This window comes from Anticarsia gemmatalis, chromosome 24 (assembly GCF_050436995.1).
Source record: "Anticarsia gemmatalis isolate Benzon Research Colony breed Stoneville strain chromosome 24, ilAntGemm2 primary, whole genome shotgun sequence".
NCBI classification, from domain to species: domain Eukaryota; kingdom Metazoa; phylum Arthropoda; class Insecta; order Lepidoptera; family Erebidae; genus Anticarsia; species Anticarsia gemmatalis.
The window spans coordinates 4,303,614-4,325,684 of NC_134768.1; positions in this window are offsets into that span (position 1 = coordinate 4,303,614).

Below are 22,071 nucleotides of genomic sequence, written 5' to 3' on the forward strand. Positions count from 1 at the left end.
CTACACAATAGTGCTTGCTGGTGAGATATAATGAGATCGTGTAAAGTATTTTTTTTTGCATCTCAGGATCAAGTATTATAGATCTACTACTTCTCACAACTTTGAAAAGAAAGGAGTTCCTTAATTTTTCAAAATCCACTCTCAAAACTTTATAAAATGAACCCATCTCTTCAGTCGGCACTCGGCATCGACGACTCGATAAGCGTGAAGCCATCGATGCGCTTATTATAGGGTGACGGACACACTTCCCGTTCACTGTAAAAAACATAAATTTAATCCCATCTACTCAAAAGAAAAATGTATTCTATTATTCCTGTGGAACGTGTTAGACAAAAAAGCATAAAAAACATGGAACATATCAAATTATTATTTATTTATCGTATAGCTAGTGGTCAGCCTAGTGTCAAAGTTGTTCAAGCCGCCCGAAGGCCTTTGACGTGACTTAACGACTGTTATCTTAATTGACAACAACCGGGACCGACTTTTTACGTGCCCTCCGAAGCACGGAGACGCCCAGCTCAAATACCACTATACGGTCATCCATCTATGGAATGACCGCGCCAAGGTTTGCTTAACCCATAGATCGTTTACCGACCGGTGAGCGCAACTGGCTAACTGGATATGTCAAATAGTATCACGTCTTTGATAACATGAAATTATAATATAATATTTGACTATAGCCTATATTTATGTAACAAAGAATACTTCTCATTATGATGAAAATATACAGACATGCCAAAATGGTAGTAACACCTTCGAATTTTAAAATTAATCAGCAACCAGCTTCCATATTTACCTGCAACTACCTTCACACTACACTCATGTACGTCAATTAAAACTACATAACAGAGCATATTGAGCTAATTAATCAAGAATTTGGTTTCATAACCACCAAGGCTTTATCGGAAATAACTTTACCAAATGATTAATTAAAGACTTATCGAATTTAAACGTAACTAGCTGACTCGCGCAACTTCACTTGCGTCACATAAGAGAGAATATGTCAAAATTTTCCCCGTTTTTGTAACATCTTTTACTGGTACTCTGCTCCTATAGGTCATAGCGTGATAATATTTAGCCTTCCTCGATAAATGGGCTATCTAACACTGAAAGAATTTTCCAAATCGGACCAGTAGTTCCTGAGGTTACGCGTTCAAACAAACAAACTCTTCAGCTTTATAATATTAGTATAGATATATTTCAATATGGACTTGTTTTCAGCATATATAACAATATTCGTTAATTACTGCTACGTATGTTATCAAGTAATTGCGTCGTAATATAATCTTTTGCAGTAATTATTATATAAAATCAATTATAAATATGTTTTTCGCAGGTCTCGGTGATAAACATCCTTATATGCAGAACGTGCAATACACACGATTAATTATGCGAATTTTATTCCACTTATTTAATGGTGTAACCAATAGTCCATTATTGATTCCTTAATTGTTTATAAAAAATGATTTTGTTTTCATTTGCCTATTTTTTTGTTGGTGGAACTTAGTTTAGTTATGTTGTTTTTAACAAAGATTCCTCGTGTTGTTTGCCAAATACGTCGATTTTTTTTCGTCTGTAGAAAATTTCATTCATGTTCATTTTCTTAATTCACCATTTTTGACATTTAAAAAGGTGGTAAAGTTCAAGCATAATGCGCCTCTAACTATTCTAGAATCCATTGCCTAAATTGCGTTTTGTACGTTTGTAAAACACCCCGCGACACAAGATCAATTCGTAGTGTGGGAGTTGTATTTAAAAAAAAAATTAAGACTTCAAGGCCATAAAAACGCTGATCGCGAACAGTATCATCCACCCTACATTATCTGTATCCATAAAAATGAAACAGAACATAAACGGGAGGATTGAGAAAAACAAACAGTATCAGTAATCATTATAAATGTGCAATAAGCGTTAATTGTCGGCAATAATGGCAATAAATATTAAAACTTATTGCAATTATGTTATCGAGAGGTCACCACTGTATTATATTTTTATGTATCTCGTTATTTGCTAATTAAAATTGGAATTCTGCATGTATGAATGGCAATGGGAATAACTATTTATGCAGTTTGTGTATCTGGGGGCACGGAAGTGCCCCCGCAAGTCGAGCAAAAAAAAGCGGCACGGCCGTAACATCCTTTTCTCGAAGCAATTCGGGCTATTTTTGACACCCCTATAATTTAGTTGTGGATAAAACAAGAAGCCTGGATTTTCAGCAACTAATCAGTCATTGTATAAACACGGCATATTTAAAATTTCAGTCAATTTCAACCAGTAGTTTAAGAATGATAACTTGTTAAAATTTCGAATTTTGTCACTCACTGATTCACTGACTCACTGACTCACCGATCATCAAAAGTATAAGGTACTTCTAGCAGACTTAGAAACTTAAAATTTAGAATACAAACAGGGTTTAGTGTCTTAATCATGGGAAAAATTTAATATTTTCTAATTTCGGTCCAGTTTTTTAAATACACCAACTGCAACAATAACTTTGTAATCCCATATAAATGTATAAGATTACAAGGTTACATTTGCAGTTAATAAATTATTATTATTGTAGAAAATAAAATAAATAGGTGTAAATAGGTACCTACTATATGAGGCATAACGGGAGGGGGTATAGGGTGGGTAAAGGTGTTTAGCCCATGAAACTGAACAACATACCCATAGGAAAATATGTTGAATTATGAAAAAAAAAACGCCTTTCCATACAAATTGGACTTATGTTTGCTCTACAAAAAGAAGTGAGATGCCATCAAAAACATTCTGTAAAAACCTCAAGTCTCGCCGTAAAAAGTTGTTTGATCTATATAATACCAAGTCGATTAATCTATTTAGTCTCTACTTAAAGGACCTTCTGTCTTAAGTTATTACGTATGTTATTATCATGCCAATTAAAAAAAAATACCTTTAAAACAAATAGATCGACTTGGTCATCGCAAGAAAACACAAATTCGCCATTAACATTTCAGGAGCATTAACTTCTCGTCGTGCTGTGTAGTGTGATACATACTAATAATCAAATCATGCGATGGCCAGGTCGGTCTATTTGTTTAAGAGGTATTTTTTTTTAATTGGCATGATAATAACATACGTAATAACTTAAGACAGAAGGTCCTTTAAGTAGAGACTAAATAGATTAATCGACTTGGTATTATATAGATCTCACAACTTTTTACGGCGAGACTTGAGGTTTTTACAGAATGTTTTTGATGGCATTGCTATTTTGTTGGTAGTCTTGTATAAAACATGCTGGGTTTTATTGTGATAAGTTTGAAATACAGGCCTAGAAAAGACACGGTTCTCACGTTTTCCACACGCTTTCCACGGATTTCATAGGTAAATTCGATTAGTTTTGGTTATAAAACCGTACATTTTTTTTTACTAATTTTCAGTAAATTAACTAGCTTGGCTTTTGTACTGGCTAGAGCTTGTACAATGTTACAATGTTGATATTGAGCACATAACAAAAGTCGATTCAAAAACCATGCAAAGAGGTACATCGTATTTAAAAAAATATATAGTCCTTTAATAAAACAAAACCTCAAAACCCAATTAAAATATAGCATAACTTTTTATCACAACTTTATCAAAAGTCCACTAATTAAATAATTCAATTGTTATCCACGAACTAACGACTTCCTAATAAGTATAGAGAAACAAACAAAAAGCTGGCCCGGGTCGGAACCTGCGACCCTTTTATCAAGAACGATAGGGTAAAAAGTAAGAGTTGAACAATTTCTTCTGAACACAATTATTATTGGTATATGGCTGATAACCTATGATTTATACAGCCCTAGTAAGTTGTAGACAGTGATAATATTAATGGGTACTTTAATGTTTTTTATTACTTGTTTTTGTTGCTAAGTAGATATAATAAAAAGTTAATAAGGGTGATAGTTACTGGTATGCATATTTTGCAAGAATAAGCAAATTTGTTACTTTTGCTTTTTTGTAGCAGCTTCGATTCATGGGTCGTAAAATGTTATTGAGTTATTTCTATAACAATTTTCTGAATAATAGCCCAGAGTTTGGTTCCCGGTATAGCAATAGTCTCGCTCCTACTTAATACATGGTGTCGCATGGAAAAACATGCAGATAGATAGAAACATGAATGGTTTTTGATAGAACTCTGCCCACACTTTTTGATATAGCAGGCGTGAAATCCTACTAATACAAATGCTAAAATTTGTGAGGATTAATGGATACGTACACGTTTGTTACTCTTTCACGAAAAAACTACTAGACCGGTTTTAATGAAATTTAGTATACCTACTGATAGCTTACCTGGAGTAACAGAACGGATACTACCCCGGGCAACCTTTTTACTACGAGGACAAAGTCTCTAGCAGATATTTGTTATACATTACAAATTATTTTATTTCAGGTTACAAAACCCGTAGATAAATAAACCTAGGAATACATTATAAAACACAATAATAAATGAAAGTATTAACCGGTCATGTCTATACGGTGGTATTGTCTGCGCACACACGCCAGTTGCCCATCTGTTTCTTCGAATCGGCCCAATAGGGATCACAGTGTTGATAGCCAATATTTATGGCACGTTACAATCATATTAACTGCTCTCAATATGACGTTTATGAAAGTACCTATTCGAGTTAATTTGTTGCAATTTCTATGAAGATTTAGTGTTTCCTTTCAGATAACCTAAGAGATGGTAGTTAGAGTGTGGATGTGAGTCATCTGTGAAATTGATTCGTAATTATATGTTTCGTACATTTTACTTAATTTGAAGAGATTTTTATCCCTGCTTCGATTCTCTTGCGGAAGAGTTAGGTACTATTTGTGCGGTCCACAAATTGTTGTTTCAGCTCTGGTTGTATTTTGTGTCCGTTGTTTGTATGTTTGTAGAAGTCCCTGCGACACAACAGCAACTAGTGCGAGAGTTGTCTTTTAAAAAACTGTACATAGTAGGTAATCTAATAATCTTATGCTGCGTAGTCATACTCAGTTTTACTCGGAGTGCTCCCTAAATCGAATAAATCTCTTCCTTTGGGTGACTTCAAGTCATAGGTTTTTCAGGTCCACACATTCGGGTAAAACTATCGCGTAATACATAGTATGTGACTACACGGCAGTACAGTTGAATCATTTAATTGTTCTCTCTAGGCCTTTTACATTTAGGCCGCGTATAGACACAAAACCACAAAATTTACAAATTCGGCTTTGAAATCGGCAATAACAACCTAGAACAAGAATAAGTATCACTAAGCAGACTCCCTTTAAAATATGTTTTTTTTAACTAGAAATTCGCATGCATAGATACACCACTGCCTAATCTTTAGACTGATATATCCGATCTGATAAGAAGTTGAATGACCTCTTCATTTCGCGTGCAACATCTCAGGATATCATTATAGGCTTATAGAATCATGCATTATCTAAAGGAAATAACAGATAAAATCATTATTTTTTAAGTACAGCTCATCAAAACAATTAGTAGTGGTAATCAAGTAATCAAATTGATTGTTCACTTATATAGAAATCAGCGGAAAGGCTTAACTCGGGTGTCCTCTCCTAATGAAAGAAGGGTTTCGTGGTCCTAACGGTCCAACTGTCCACAAACGCACGTACAGTCAGCTCCAAAAGTAGATCATACTCAATCTTTTGAAAACCTATATACTGAAGTTTGCTCATTATTCCATGGAAAAAACATTTGCCGTTGATTGAAATGTTTAGTTCTAACTCATTTAACCTGATTTTGATCAGTTATTTATTAAAGTTACGTTACACAGAGATTTTGCAAATATGAAGTTGTTGAGCTACTTTTGGAGCTGACTGTATCTAAAATCACGCACTCCCGTACTTTGGCCTCTGATGCATCTATGGGATACATAGACGCAGTCAGAGGCCAAAGTAGGTATGCTTTAAAAATGTGTTTTCTGACCACCTTTGTGGCGCATCGGTGGAAGTAGAAAGTTATGCAAAGTCATGTAGGAACCAAAACGACATTCCTGACTTAATCTGTCCCAATTTTTTTGTGATATCTCGGAGTTAGTATTTTGCTGATCTCTGTGCCTTGAAGAATACGTAAAACACCAGTGCAGTATATAAGAAATGTAGTGTATATTATGTACTCTAGGAGCCCTTAATTCAGATTCAATTAAACAGTCCGCCGTCGCGCCCTAACAAAATTATCGACTAGATGGACGTAACATCTAATTTGACAACCTATTTATAGTTATGACGTCACAGCATCTCTTTGTGAAATGGTAAATAGGTTGAAATACATTAGTACTTTCCTATCCATACGTCTTGTATGACCTAAGACATCTGTTTATCATGTTTGGGCAACGTTACACAATAAATATGATACTGTCTTAGTTTTGGCACTAATTAATATTTATGATCTCAGATGGCACCATGCAGTCTGATTCAATAGTTCAGTAGTCGAAAGGATCTGTTGGTTGTGAAGTACAAAGTTCGATTTTTTATATAAAATAAAATGTAGTAGACTGATAGAAATATGTTTCTTTCTAGATCAGAATCACAAAAATTACTATAAAAATTACTTCTTATAGATCACAAAAATTACTAATCATAAAACATAATGCAAAGTTACGTAAGTGCCTTTCGCAATGTTATGTAAACCATTGTAGGTATATATTAAATGTACAGTACATCGGTAAATAGCAATATACAAATAATAATAGCGTAAACTTATAAAAATGTGTCTAGATCCGATAAACGGTTATGGACGGCAGTTGCATTGCAAGCAACCAACTGTGCAGGATTTGGCGTATAGTAACCATTAATAATGTGCACAAAATACTCTGTATTCCATCATTCTCATAGTCTAGTGAAACGATATCCCGCTCTTGACTTGATAGAAAAACTCAGAAACAAGTTATTCTCCTAACATGGGATTCAAACCCTGTGACCTAGCTACGTAGCAGTTCCGTACAACACCGAATACCGATGGGTTATAAATCAAATCAATCAATCAAATCATTTATTCATTTAGGTCAAGTGCTGACACTTATGGTAGTCAATGATACAGAGAGTGAATTTACTGCCAGTTCGGAAGGTAGGGCAATGAGAAGAGCTGGCAAGAAACTCCTGGGCACTCTTTTTAATCGCCAAATGGTTTAAACAATATTTATGCTTGGTATAAATCATTGATGATGTAAGTAGCTGCTACCTACCCTATAGCAGTAGCAAACGCTAAAATAAAGGATAATCCATACTAATAGGTATTATAAAGTCTGTCTGTCTGTCTGCTACTCAATCACGCCTAAACTACAGAACCAATTTGCATGAAATTTGGAATGAAGATACTTTGATACCCGAGAAAGGACATAGGCTATATATCATCACGCTACGACCAAAAGGAGCAGAGTACTAGTAAAACATGTTACTAAAACGGGGAAAAATTTCACCCATTCTCTCTTATTGGACGCTAGCGAAGTTGCGCGGGTCAGCTAGTTCTGAATAAAATATTCCCTGAAAGGAATCAAACAAATTACACCACTGAAGTAACCGACGCAAGATTATTGCTACATCCGACGAATGGCAATAAACTCACTTTCCACTTACAATGTAACATGTATGATCATCTAATTGTTAACTACTATGTTCCTTTAACATTAAAGGAAACACTTATTGATAATCCAGTTAATACCGTTATCCTTACTATTATTATAAATACTATCAGTCTGTCGGTATGTCCTTCAGCACTGAATTACGGAAACGATTTAGCTGAAATATAATTAAGTAATAAGCTATAATATCCTGAAGAAAGACATGATGCGGGAAAAATGTGTAATATTATTTATGTTTGCGTTTCTGCGTCAACACGCTAAGAGAATTTAGTTAGTTGTTTAATATGATGATGGAATTAGTCACGGAGAAAGGCGTAGTCTATAACTTTTATACAAGCAGAACCGCGACCAAAAACTAGTTAAACAAATCTTCCTAAAATTTCTAGCAAAATCTCTAAGAGACCACACAATAAGCCCAAAAGATAACATCAAAACTACTACAAAACAGTATCTATAACTACTTTATAGAATAGTATAAAGTAAAAAATCGCTAGAGCAGTCATCCGCTACCGATGCATCGATGTTGAACCTGCCGTCAAACAGACTCATAATTAATAAGCAACATTGTAACTACTACACGATACACCTAATCAGTATTAAGGGGTTGAAACAACAGAATGTATGGCTATATGAGTTTTAACGTTATTGAATAGATAAACTCCCGTAAATGTACCTCAGAAACCGGGGGTGCCACTAGCATTGCGTTTAGAGGCCGTGGGTTCCATTAATTGTTGCAGCAAAAATTTGAGTTGTGTGTATCGGGTCTGTTTGTATTTTGTGCCCGTTTTTTGTATGTTTGTAAAAGCCCCCGCGATGCAAGAGTAAATAGTAGTACGAAAATTGTCTTTTTAAATAAACTTCGCCCGGTTTAAACAACAAATGACGTCACGTTGTAGTACATTTTCTACTCTACCGTGACGTCATGCGGCTTATCAACTTAATGTTTCGCCGTTATTATTTGATTTTATACAAAAAGAATAATGTCATCATCCTCATCGTCGTTCAGGAAACCGTCTCGATACGATGTTGAAATAACAATTTATCTGTTTAAAGACTTTTTCTAACCACAATCAATCAGGATTTCCGAAAATGTTGCCATCTAAGAAAACGAATGTCATACGTTGCTTTGATAGTCTGAGTTATCAACAATTCATACAGTCTTACCTAGATACATCGCGTGATAATATCAAGCTATAGTATTCGATGCGAAGTCATTACAGACATTCCTAGTACAATTATGAAATACAAAACTTTTCAAAGGAATGTTCATAAATCTGCCAAAAAAATACTGGATTTTTAATGTACAAAGCGTTATGGGCATTCGCCTTAATCGTATAATTGCAAAGAAATCAGGGTAGCACGATATGTGTGCAGGAAGTATTTTAACAAGCCGCTACTACTACTAATAACCCACTTAACAGGTAATTACTTATCGCGTAAATGCGCCTATAATCTGTATCAATGCAAACTATTACGGCATTCCCAAATGTACGATAATATTCTCTACTTCGCAATCCATTGCTGTCATTATTCATTCTGTAAATCATATCTCTCGTTCTTTACGCGCAATGGACTAAAAACATATTTTGTTCCTCAATTTTACTGTTAACTCGGTAGTTTAAACTGAAAGTATCTGTATCGCGGAAACGTCAATGATTCAAAATATTGGTTCATTTCGAATCCAACGCAGGATTTGCGTTATCTTTGTAAAATATCCACTAACAAGAAGAGCAATGGACAAAACAGCAGCATAGCTAAATTTCGGTTCCATATTTTTTGCTTGTTTGTTCTAAAGATATTTTAAATAGCCATAGCTTTCAAAAGTATTTTCGGAATAGTAACAAAAATTCTTATCAGCTTTATATTATTAATAGGAGAGTCTGACGTAATTAGTAAAAGGATAAATTACCGTTATCCCCTTTAAATAATTAGGTGTATTTTTCAATAAATTATTACATTTTGTAATATGCAGATAAGAATAATAAATATGTGCTTATACCTATTAATTAAAATTATTTATTTCCTATTAGATAACTACATGCGCAGCGGCAAAAGGAGCAAAACCAATAATTTTATGAACAATAGCAGCCGAGTTGCTTTAACGAGTTATTCCGTTCGGATCCCCAATACTGATACCCTAGTATTTTAAAATTATTTTCTATTCCGGTCTGATCCCCCGTATATAAACATTATAATAAATTTAAATATTTCATTCCGATCGGATACCCTGACTGTTTATATACGGGGGATCAGACCGGAATAGAAAATAATTTTAAAATACTAGGGTATCAGTATTGGGCAGTGTTGGGCAAAATTTAGTTTGATTGATGATTGATGATTAAGATTAAATTATTTAGTCATGACTAATGAATAATGACTAAAAAAATTCAATCATGAGTCGTTATTGATGATTAATTAGTGTTAGTGTTAGTTATTCAATAATGACTAAAATTTTAATGACTAAAAATAATAGTTAAATAAAACTAAGCTTTTCAAGTCTACGTTCCATGACTGTTGATTTGTTAATCACAGGTTTTTAATTAAAGCTAGTTTTACAACAGAATCAGTTAATTTTTTTTTTAATTTACACAGGTACACATTTGCAAAAATAAGTTCGGGCTAATTTAGTTTAAAATAATTTAAATTGCTTTTTAAAACTACGCGTTTTGAAAATCAAATTTTATAAATAATGGAATTATCTTCTTTCAGTCCACTTAATGTGGTGATCAGTTATAGTTTTATAGATGTGTTCAATTAAACTAAAATTATGTCACCTGAATTATTTTTTTTAGTTTAATCATCATACAAAAATACAATAAATTAGTCATCAGTCATTTAATCATTAAATGATTGATGACTAATTAATTTAATCATGATTATGATTATTATTTTTACTCATGATTAATTCAATCATGACTAAATAATTCATGACTAAATTAGTCATGACTAATCAATTGATTGAAAAAATTAGTTGATTGACCCAACACTGGTATTGGGGATCCGAACGGAATAACTCGTTTTAACTGCAATGATTTGCAATTTTTACACTTCAAACCTAAGACAATACTGACCAGTGACTTTTCGATATAATTTGTTTAAAAGATACTTACTTCAACAGTACAGGAAAACATTAGGAGGAGGCCTTCGATGCCTAAGACTTAATTTTATTACTTGGATTCCTGAAAAATCACATTTAAGCTACGTGGTTAAACCAAAGCCTAGCTTCTTTCCAGCAGTAAGAAAGTAAGTGTTTCCTAGTTTTTGGTCATTAGCATTTACGGTCAGTTTTCATTGCAATTAATACTTTTCGGTTGCCTTCACGTAAGCTATTTGAATTTCCTAAAGCAGTATAGCAGTCATCAAAATTTAAACGAGAATGGTGATCAGATCAGAAAATAGTTGTATTTCAATCAACATTCATATCCCAACAAGTTGGGAGGTCACCAGACAATTACATCTCACTAATCAAGTAAGACTGGACCTCTCAAAACTTCTAACGATTATTATTATTAAAGGTATTTTCAAACAACTTCATTTCCCCAAAGCATCGAGATAGGGAACCAGCTTGGTCCATCACAAAAATAAACATAAATAAACCAGCTTATTTCGCTTACAAATTGTGCTCAGTTCAAGTTTATAGTTCATAAAACTAATGCGAGATAAACTAGTGAATTTATAATTAACATTAATGGCTTTAAACTATTAACGGCTACCGGAAAAAAGCCGAATAGAGACATAAAAATAAATATATATGTAGATTGAACGATAAACGGCTTTATATTGGAATAAGCGTCACGACAATCAGTGGTGATTGCTTAAGATGAAATGCTTTCATTTACTATCATTACAATTATTAATATTCTATTAGAAACTGGAATAATTATTTGACAACAATAATCCATAATTGAATCAATAAGCGGTGGTTTTATGAGGAAAATCGATCTTGCGAATTGCGGATATTTTTAAAAATTTTACAATATTCGAAGGTTGTTAGTCAAAGGTATTATTACAAGCAAGTTTAAAGTACTTATTTCAGTATAAGTCTGATAAAAATTCTAAAATCCATCATGTAGAGAAATGCATTATTTTTGTTACTTATACACCGAAGTTTGATACAAAAGCGATCCTTCGGTAATTAGAACAACTCAAAGTACGACACTTCCAACCAAATATCTCTGTTCCAATGCCATATCAATCACTGACTTCATCTCAATACTTTTATAGCCGTCAATACCAAAAAACACTTCAAAAACCGAAACAAATATGACTCAAAATGCATTTACTTCATACACATCGCATCTAGCCCTTAACGGTCGGTAGCGATAAGGCGTTTTCGGGTACATTTCCAGTTAATTGGTATAACGAGACGGCTTCACTGAACGGCTTGCTTTGGGTGGGCACCTCACATACACGCATGCGTAATACGCTAGATAATGCACCGGTAACGTTTATAATGCCGCCACTAGTGATTCAGTCATTATGTTGACTGAATAGTATTAGTTTATTTGTTTTGAAGTGTTGAGTACTTAAGGAGCTATATTTTTGATGTGTGCGTAAGGATTTTATTATATAAAATGTATGACTTGCTTGACAGCCAGTGCAATCTGTAATGTACTACTACTACAACATAAAGCTATTTAATACTTATTTAAAAAAGTCACGGTGCTGTTTTGGTGTATCAGTTTATAGACCATTCACAAATCCGATTTGTGTGCGTGAAATTATACCCGTACATCCATTGATCGAATTTGTTTACTAGTGTTCTCTTCAATACACTACTAAATTGAATATTCTAGTTTCAGAACAAAATCTTAGGAAAAGAAAATAACACAAGTTTTTAAAACATCAGAGTTGAATTAATAACAACAACTTAATCAACAAACTTCTAAACTCAGCCAACACAAAAATATAATTCGTGTTTTGAAACGACGACTCGTTTTAATGAAACAAGATATCATATTTTCTTAGGTACGATTCAGACCAACCGGCTCGCGTCGGGCCGGGCCGGGCGGCATTTTACAATGCGGTAAAGAACATTGAATTGTATCAACAGTAAATACAGTTCATATTGGCAAGCAACTTACGCATAGCTATCTCCGTCGGCATCCCGCGACGCGTCGCGACCTGTCGCAGAATGCATTCGGCTGTCGCGACGGCCGACCGGCCCCGACCGGCTCCGAACGGCGCCGCCGGCATCCAATCGGCTGCCGTCGGCTCCGTTCGGAGCCGGTCAGCTGTGCGTCGTGAAATACGAACGGAGATTACGGTGCAGCAACTAGCGAATCATTGAAGTTGTGTTCTTCAAGCGACAGTTAACATATTAAAATCAAAAATGGATACGGAAGAAAAACTAATTTCTTTAGTCCAGACATATGATTGGATTCCAGCGGACGCTGTCGGCTGCCGCGGCACGCGTACGGCTACCGCGGCAGCCGTACAGCTCCGGCGGACGCGTTCGGCTGCCGCGGCACACGTTCGGCTGCCGCGGCACGCGTACGGCTCCGTTCCGATGCGGGCCGACGCTAGCCGGTTGGTCTGAATCGTACCTTAGAAATTATGAACATAATTTCTACATCCCAAATACCTTATCGGAAGCTCACGGAACCACAGTATTTATAATGAGAAAATGCCTATTAAATCGTAATAAAAACATAATGATCGTAATTGGTTTTATGGATAGTCGTTGAGAGTTAATTATGGAAAATGTTGTGGACCCCTGGTGGGTCACAAACGTCTCATTTGGGTACCTCACGACACCTGGGAATTGGCTCAATTTATTAACTTTTAAGTGCAAACATGCTAACGATGTGGAGGCAAATTATAATGCACATTAACACATTTATTAATTAAAAGCCATACGATTTTAATTATCTTTAATTTTAATGACAATTTTGCAGAAAATAGGTGGTATTTTTCATTAATTATGTTTCTTATTAATAGGCTGGTATTAACTTGAAAGCACAGTTTAAGAAGCTGAGCATAAAATAGGTTTTAAATACGTAGGTAAACTACTTTCATACGACGAATATTTCTTCATGACTTTACACATATGTAGTTAATCTAAGCTTAAATCCCTTCATATTATATTAATTTTTTCAGAATACTGTAAAGCAAAGTTTTGGCTGCAAAATCTCTTGTAATAACAACATTTATTGGTCTCAATTTGTGATTTTTACTCTATTCTAAAAGTTTCGAACAGCTACTCTAATAGGTATATACGTATCTATTGAATATTTATCAACTCATATCTTATAACAAACTAAAGTACCAGACAAGCCGTATTTCACCTCCAGAAATTATGTTTAACCATAAAATTATAAGCAATAACTACCACACTTTTCTCCTCCGTAAATCGTAATAAGAAAGAGTTTACTGCTCCATAATTATACTTCACATATCTATACCATTCATAAAATAAAAATATCACACATTATAGAAAAAAGTATAAAAAGTTAACCCTCCGAAAGCCATAGGTCACAGAGACCACTAAATAAAGCTCGTAAAAGTTTAGTGTCCATTTTTATGTTTGTTTGTGGCCCAATATCGGTTTAACCCTCCGAAGTGGATTTGATTGCCGCTTATTGACGAATGATTGCGGGGTCTGAGTGACCGCGGATTGTGTTTTCTTAGATGCTGCGTGTAAAAAGTACATTTCGTTTTTAGTGTTGTTTGATTTTATGATAACATAAAAAAATAATTGTTTTATCTTTTGTAGTTTTTCACAAACAATGAATTTATATTTAACTCAATGAGTAAGTTTTAATGAAACTGCCGCTCTAAATTCCTTTGCTTCGAATTGGGGTAAATTGTTTACAGCATCATTATTAGTCATTATTATTTATATTTAATCGCTACTATCAATCCTTACTCAAACAGTACAAAAAACCTTGTTCAAAATCGCTTGCTCTTTAACCCTCCGCGGTTACTTCAACCGCGCCCTATAGGGTCTAAACGACCGTCATTCACGGTTACACAAAGAAGCCGACGATCGACGTGTTAGACGTGTCGCGACTTCAAACACCCAGTACAGTTAATAGGCCCAAACTCTTATTTAATACTATTAATATAAACATATTGTTATTTTAACGGTTAAAAGACCATTCGGTCTATTAGACCATACCAGTGGTGGAGGGTTAATGTTATTTTATTGCGCTATAAAGTTGCGCTTCTGTTTGCGTCGATGGTGATCGTATTTTTATAATTATCATTAGTTCTTTTTAATTATCAAACAGGTATTTTTACTGGTTTTACAAAAGAAGTTGTTTTGTTGTACTCAGTAGGGAAAAAAATGTGCATGAAAGAATCGCTTTAAGCAATTACTATTGTTGTTTATAATACAAAATTATAGTCCTACCTTCCACTATTTCCAAACATTGATTTCTAGGATACACTTTAACTAGCTGTAATAAGAAATATATTTTAGTAGTGTACCTACAAAAATATCTTATCTATAAATATTTCTTATTACACGCGCTAATGACAGTAACCCACATTTATTCCTGTAACATCATATACAAAATGACAAGTCCTACTTATATCATAAATGCGAAAGTTTATAAGTAGGTACAGATGGATATAATAATATGTTTGTTACTGTTTCTCGAAAAAACTAATGAACACATTTTAATAAAATGTTTCATACTGCTAACTTAAAACCTGGTTTAATACATAGGATACTTTTTACCCCGAAATTTTTTTTCACGGGGACGAAATCGCGGGCAAAAGCGATATTTTCATAATTTCGTTTGAGTGTCACAACCGTATTACGCAAGTATATATATCTTCTTTGATTTTATACGAGCTATTGATAACACGTTAGTAATAAAACACCTCATTATAATAACATGTTTTAATCACATTCATTCATTAATAATGTCACTATAGCTATTTCGTCAGACTAGGCTAAAAGCATTTTTATTATCTAAAACTAAAGTGTGCCTAAGTGGCGCGGTAGTGTATCCGTCTGCTGATAGGTCCCAGGTTCGATTCCCAGATCGAGCAAAGGTTCAATTGGTTTTTAATTTTTTTCTTGGATTATTCTAGTATAGTACCTACCCCGGAGTTCGGTAACGTAATTAAGTTGTTAAAGCGACGTTTTTCACTTATAATATTAGTGTGTATAGATCTAATATATAAAATTCTCGCGTTACAGTTTTCGTTACCATACTCCTCCGAAACGGCTTGACCGATTCTCATGAAATTTTGTAAACATATGGAGTAGGTCTGAGAATCGGCCATCATCTATTTTTCATACCCCTAAGTGACACTTTTTTTTCATTCATATTACAAAACCACTGCCCGGGTCAGCTAGTACGTATATAGATCACAGCATTATTTACCATGTAACAGATAGAGATCATTCAATTAAGATTGGTAAAGATAGAGCAATCATTCATTGCGCTCCGTTCATTCATTGGTAGAGTTTAAAATAGCTCGTTTATCGGTCCGTCTGTCTGTCTCTATCGACGGAGGAAGTCATAAAGCACTCAGCTCTACCCGACTCTATCACTCATTGCGTGTGTCAACTGGACATTTCTTTATTGTAGCTAGCGTTATTTAGTATATGTGAAAATTGCAGAACAATTCTCAGAACATAACAGGTTATTGTAACTATAGTACCTACTTTTAAAGAGTTCATAGTGACAGCAAAATATAAGCATAATATTTAAGTTAGAATACTTTTTTGTTAATTTTTATAAAATAGGGTCGAGTGATCGGTAAGAAATCATTAGATCGGCAGGCGAAGTGTAATAAATGACGTTTTAGTGTGACTGATGTTTATTTGAAATTCGTTTGTATTTCGTATGAATTGTGTAAGATTATGAAATACCCACGACTCCAGACCATTAGAAAAAAATAGCTTTAGTCTGCATAAGATTCAGCAGATAGCAACGTGAATTGTAACACATTTTTAAATAGATTTTTCTTACTAATAGTTTAAAGGACTTTCAATACATATTGTACTACGCATTGACGTCATTTCGTCTTATAACTCAGCTCACTTTTATAAGTAAACATAGTATATTTAATAGGCGCCGATACGATATCTTAATGTGTTCTTAACGGAACAATAATTGTTACAATATAATTATTACGATACAGACAATAAATTATTATGACTACCATTCATTATAATTATTTGTGATTGAGAAATGCGTCGCGAGATAATGCTCGTGTTTTTATGTTTTGACTTCAACATTCAACAGAAACATGAAGCATGGAATGTTTAAAGAGGTTTAAGAAGTTTTTTTTTACTTCGTTATTGGGTGCAGTAAATGTAACAATTGTTATATACTAGGACTTTTAATGAATTTCATTTCATCAATAACAAAAAATACCCGATCACACTGTCCTTGCTCAAGTGTTAAAAAAGTTTTTTCTGCACTCGACCCTGAATTACCTAAACAACATAATTATTTGGTTTTTTAAATAATCCGTTTTACACATTACAGGAACATTATAATGTATTTTTAATAAAATCAATCCATTTTTTATTGGAATTGAACGATCGCATAAATGTTATTTTACAATAAAATAAAGTTCTCTTATGTCTAACATGAACAATGACAAGCTATGAATTGTTTCGTGTAATTGTTTTTTTAAAACACAAATAACATTCAAGACAAATATCCTACACGAAAACCCGTTATTATTAATAATAATGATTACATGGAACTATTCGCCATTATTATAATTATATTATTATGCGGCTAAGATTAATAATATATCTCCAAGTTTATATGAAAACATCACAGCGATAAGTCAATGGATTAGTGTTTGGGTTAATTAATTGTTTATTCTGTGGTTAAAACAGTTAATGAGCTAATACATATGTTTGTGTTTTAGTAAATCATTTACAGGATGTGCAATTTATTGTGTTTGATAATACCGCGAATGTTCTCAATTGTTTGCTGTTTAAAAAAAAAAAATATTTTAACCCATTACTGTCCTACTGCTGTGCAAGGGTCTCCTCCCGTAATGAGGGAGGGGTTAGGCCTTGAGTCCACCACGCTGGCCAATTGCGGGTTGGGGACTCGTTTTAATAGACGAACAAAAGTAAGTTTTTAGAACATTTTATTTATTTATTCGATATTACTTGACTATCAATTTATCAGTCAACGAGACACTATTCCCAATTATCTACTTAATAGTTAGCAGAATCATTGCTCGTGTGCGGTCTTGGCGTAATTTATTTAAATAATATAATAACAAACGACGCGCAGGGCTGATTGTTTCACTTTCATAGAAGGACTCAGTAGCGCAATTCTCTACAGTCTTTACTGTCTAGTATCAAGAGTTTGACATTTAAAATATACCTACTCGAAAAATAGTTCTTACGGAGCCTGGTAGAGGCGTTAAACAGATTTTTGAGTTTCGATAGCTAGCCGATTAGATAGCCGATAATAGTAGAGAATCGAGCTACTCTGATCAAAAATCAAAAAAAAAATCCAATCATTTATTCATTTAGGTCAAATGTTCACACTTATGATAATCAATGATCAATCAAGTCGATTATTGTAAATTTTTCAAGATTGTAGTGTAATTTTTCATACAATTTATTCATGTTCTTACATACTAAAGCACAAATTCCTGGTACATATCATCCTGAAGTCCCGCAGTAACCTGACACGGCACAAGCTGCGTCCTCATAATTAAAAGCAAACACTCGCACATCACTCACAAACATTACATAATTAATCCGCTGCTTGCAATTACTCTGTCATTAAAAATAACTTATTCATTTAGCTCCGAGTGCCAGTGTGGTTGGTTAATTGCTTAAATTAATCACTTTAATGTACCATGGCTATTCGTTTTCAGGCCACAACGACGGCTTTGTTTCAGATCAGTTGTGGAGCGATTTGAGACTGAATGTTTTTACAATACGCAGTTGGAAGGCAGAAGGATAAGTTGGATACGACATTTTATATTGATGTCTGTAATTAATTATTATTTCGACTGTAATCGAGTATTATACCAAGGCTTCAATTGTAAAATTAGATACTACTGTAGTACCTACTATGTAATGATAAAGGAACAGCACACCTGAAAATAATGAGATCTTGGTAGATTAACATAAATCCTAGCTATTGCCAGTCAATTAAGCAATGTGCCTAAGGTTCTTTCCCATATAAACTTTATGTATAACTCCAAACTAAACTCTATCAATAGTGATTGATAGATTTTAGTATTATGCAATTGAAATATGCTTACTTTTTCATCACCGTCGGCCATCGTAATAACCAAGGAGGAACTGTCCCTTACTATACTACTGTTATATTCCTGCTTGGTCCACATCTGCATGTATCCTACACGCTCATTAGGAGCAGTCCATCCGTGCAGCTATATCGTAAGTGATCGCCTAATTTTCTCATACTTTTTGATTAATACCATAGTGTGGTGAGCTGGCACGCTTATTAGAAGTCACCCGCGCGGGACGTAACGCCGCCTCAATTAATTGTAATCAACAGATCAAAGGCTCGGCGTGTTTTATTTTTGTACAGCTATTTGTCCGATGCTGTGATGTGCCGAATGGTTGTTAGATTATGTACTTTGTCTTGATACTTGATAGGAGTCGGTCCCTTTAGTTTGATTGGATCGAATTGAAAAGATTGTTTCCTTTTGCTATTGTTTTCGTCTCTCTCCTTAGACTGTGTTTCAAATTCATTTCTTGCCTATATTATTATATTGTATGCATGAATATTTTGTGCTTTGTTCCTTCAGAAGCGAGTTCATCAGTGTCCAAGATAAAAGTTTGATACTTTTTAGATACAACGTGTAACGCTTGTGCCATTGAGCGACCTAGCAAATTATTTCTTCTAATTTCTCACTCTGACTGAAATTTTAACTTAAAATTAATCATGTTTTAGTAAAAATATGCCTTACTTTAATTTTCCCGCAATCGCATATTCTAGTAGAGAAATATACATTTTGGTTTGGTTACATTCAGTTTAGTTTAGAAATCTCCAATCCTACATCAGCTGTATTTCTTCAACTAACTTGTCTAACACCCAACCTGGTATGTCTATGTGTTTCAGTAGGAATGTTCCCCGAGCTATTCAGAGTCAAATACAAGAACGATTTGCTCCGCGTGATATTGCTACTCTATTTGTACGTAGTTGAGCTTCAAGCGATGATAGAGACGAGGTGTGGTCGTTTTGTGCTGCTGGTCCACTTATTGACAGAGGGCTATTTCAGAGTGTTATGTGGGCTGTTGTTGTACGCACTTTTTAATTGTCTTTCCATAGGAAGAAATAACTGGTGCAATTGAGTGGAAAGGTGGTTGAGGCGCCCATAGCTAGTTGCGCTCACCGGTCGGTAAACGATCTGTAGGTTAAGCAAACCTTGGCGCGATCATTTCTTCGATGGGTGACCGCATAGTGGTATTTGAACTGCACGGAGGGCACATAAAAAGTCGGTCCCGGTTGTTGTCAATAAAGATAACAGTCGTTAAGCCACGTCAAAGGCTTGAGCTTGAACAACTTTGACACTAGGTTGATCACTAACCATACGATAAGAAGAAGACTGGTGCAATATGAAGAGTGATATTCATCTCTCGGCTCTTTTATCTGGTGTATGACGTAATTGCCATAGATGGAAAATCAATTAGCGTTTAAAAAAGTACTTACTTATCTCTAGTAAATATCTAACAATAGACTCTAAAGTGACATTATACCTAATTGTAAGTCTTGTTTAGGTAAACCCAAGTACACATTATGTCAAAACGAACTATTTTTCAAAACCGATGTTATTTTGATCAAAAATTATACCTCAAAGAAGGTCGACGAAGGCTGTACAAAACATGGCTGTAGAAAACAGATGTTTGTACTCCATACAATAGGTACATACATACGTTAGATCATATGTACGAAGTAAACAGATGACTTAATACCGAGGGACTTGACCTTTCATACAAACTTCATACAAACGTGACTTTTCTAAGGAATTTACGACACTTATTACATTGATATATATACCTTACATCAGTTTTTGAATCAAAATCGTGATTGTGGTAGTTTCCTATTTGTTTTTGACGCTATTTATGTTATAGGTACATATATAGCGTACAGTATGTACTAGTATTAGGTACAGTAGGTACATACTTACTTTTGCCCACTGGACACTACTGCGCATGCGTGGAAAAATTACGCTCTAAATAAAATAATTTATCTTTTTGTAGAAAGAGTTGATCTAATTGCAGGGAGAGATGCATAGTAACTTAATCAAAGATATTTTAGCTTTTTATTAGAATTTTTTGAGTCAATATGTATTTTTTGCGGACTGTAGACTTTTAAAAAGTGTTCCGAATTAATAAATTGTAAGTAATGATAACATAAACTTATATTGCTTTTTTAAATTCAGAGTGCATCATGAATATCGTCAATAGTGTTGCCAAGCGTAAAAACATTTTAAAAATTTCGTTTAACAATTTTCATGTACTGAAAAACAATTTACACAACATTAACAAATAACTGAAATCTGCTACTAAAGTAGTGATAATATAATTTAATTACATCATTGAAATGCTGTGTCGTAATACAAATGTTATTATTTTGATCATTACCCAGTATGTGGGACATCGTCGATGTAGGTAAATCGTTGTTATAAATTTTAATGATAAAAATTGTTTTCGGACACAAAGAGTTCAAGTGTTCTGCTAAACTATTTGTACAGGGTGATGAAATTATATTTAATCAATCAACGTTGTTTTTTTATTTGTTCAATGCCTTTTTTACTAATTATTTTAGTCGATAAAACAGAATCCACTAATTGCAGTTGCGATGCAGTACTACAAATATTGATGTGACAGTATTTTCACACCTATTGTAAACATTTCTAGACCATCTGATTTGAATTACTGTAAAAAGTATAAGTTGATTCCATTTATATATTTAAAAATAAATATTCTACGCTAGTATTTAGAAATAACAAAAAAGTGCAATTAAAAAAAGATACTAGCTTTACAGGAAGCCAAAGTTTGTCTTATTGTGGTCAAAGTTGACTTTGAGCTTTAAACATCCCCCTGTACCGAACCAATGCCTTATCGATACGTATCGCGCGACCCGACCCCGCTCGCTATCAGACAATTAACTTTAATGGATATATTTAAATTAGTGCTGCACACTCAATTGACAACATATTATCACTACTAGGTATATACTTACGATACCGCCAGTACACACCACTAAGCTAATTTATACCCTAAGAATGAAGCTATAGGGTTGAAAATTGTTTGATTAGTGTTTTCTAGAAGTTAATCAATGAAATTGTTATGGTTATACAGGGCACTTTATATTTGTATTTTAATCACGTCTGCCTTTATTATCAATAGGTCATTCTGCAAAATCATATTATCTGTACGTACGTAATTATGGAACGTAAATATAATTATAATGTACGTAATTATTTCGAATTGCCTTGTTAGTGCAGTTGGCAGAAGCGAGACTGATTGTGAAATTTGGTGCTTGAGTTGATAACTGACAACGTAGTGACAATCATTCTTAGT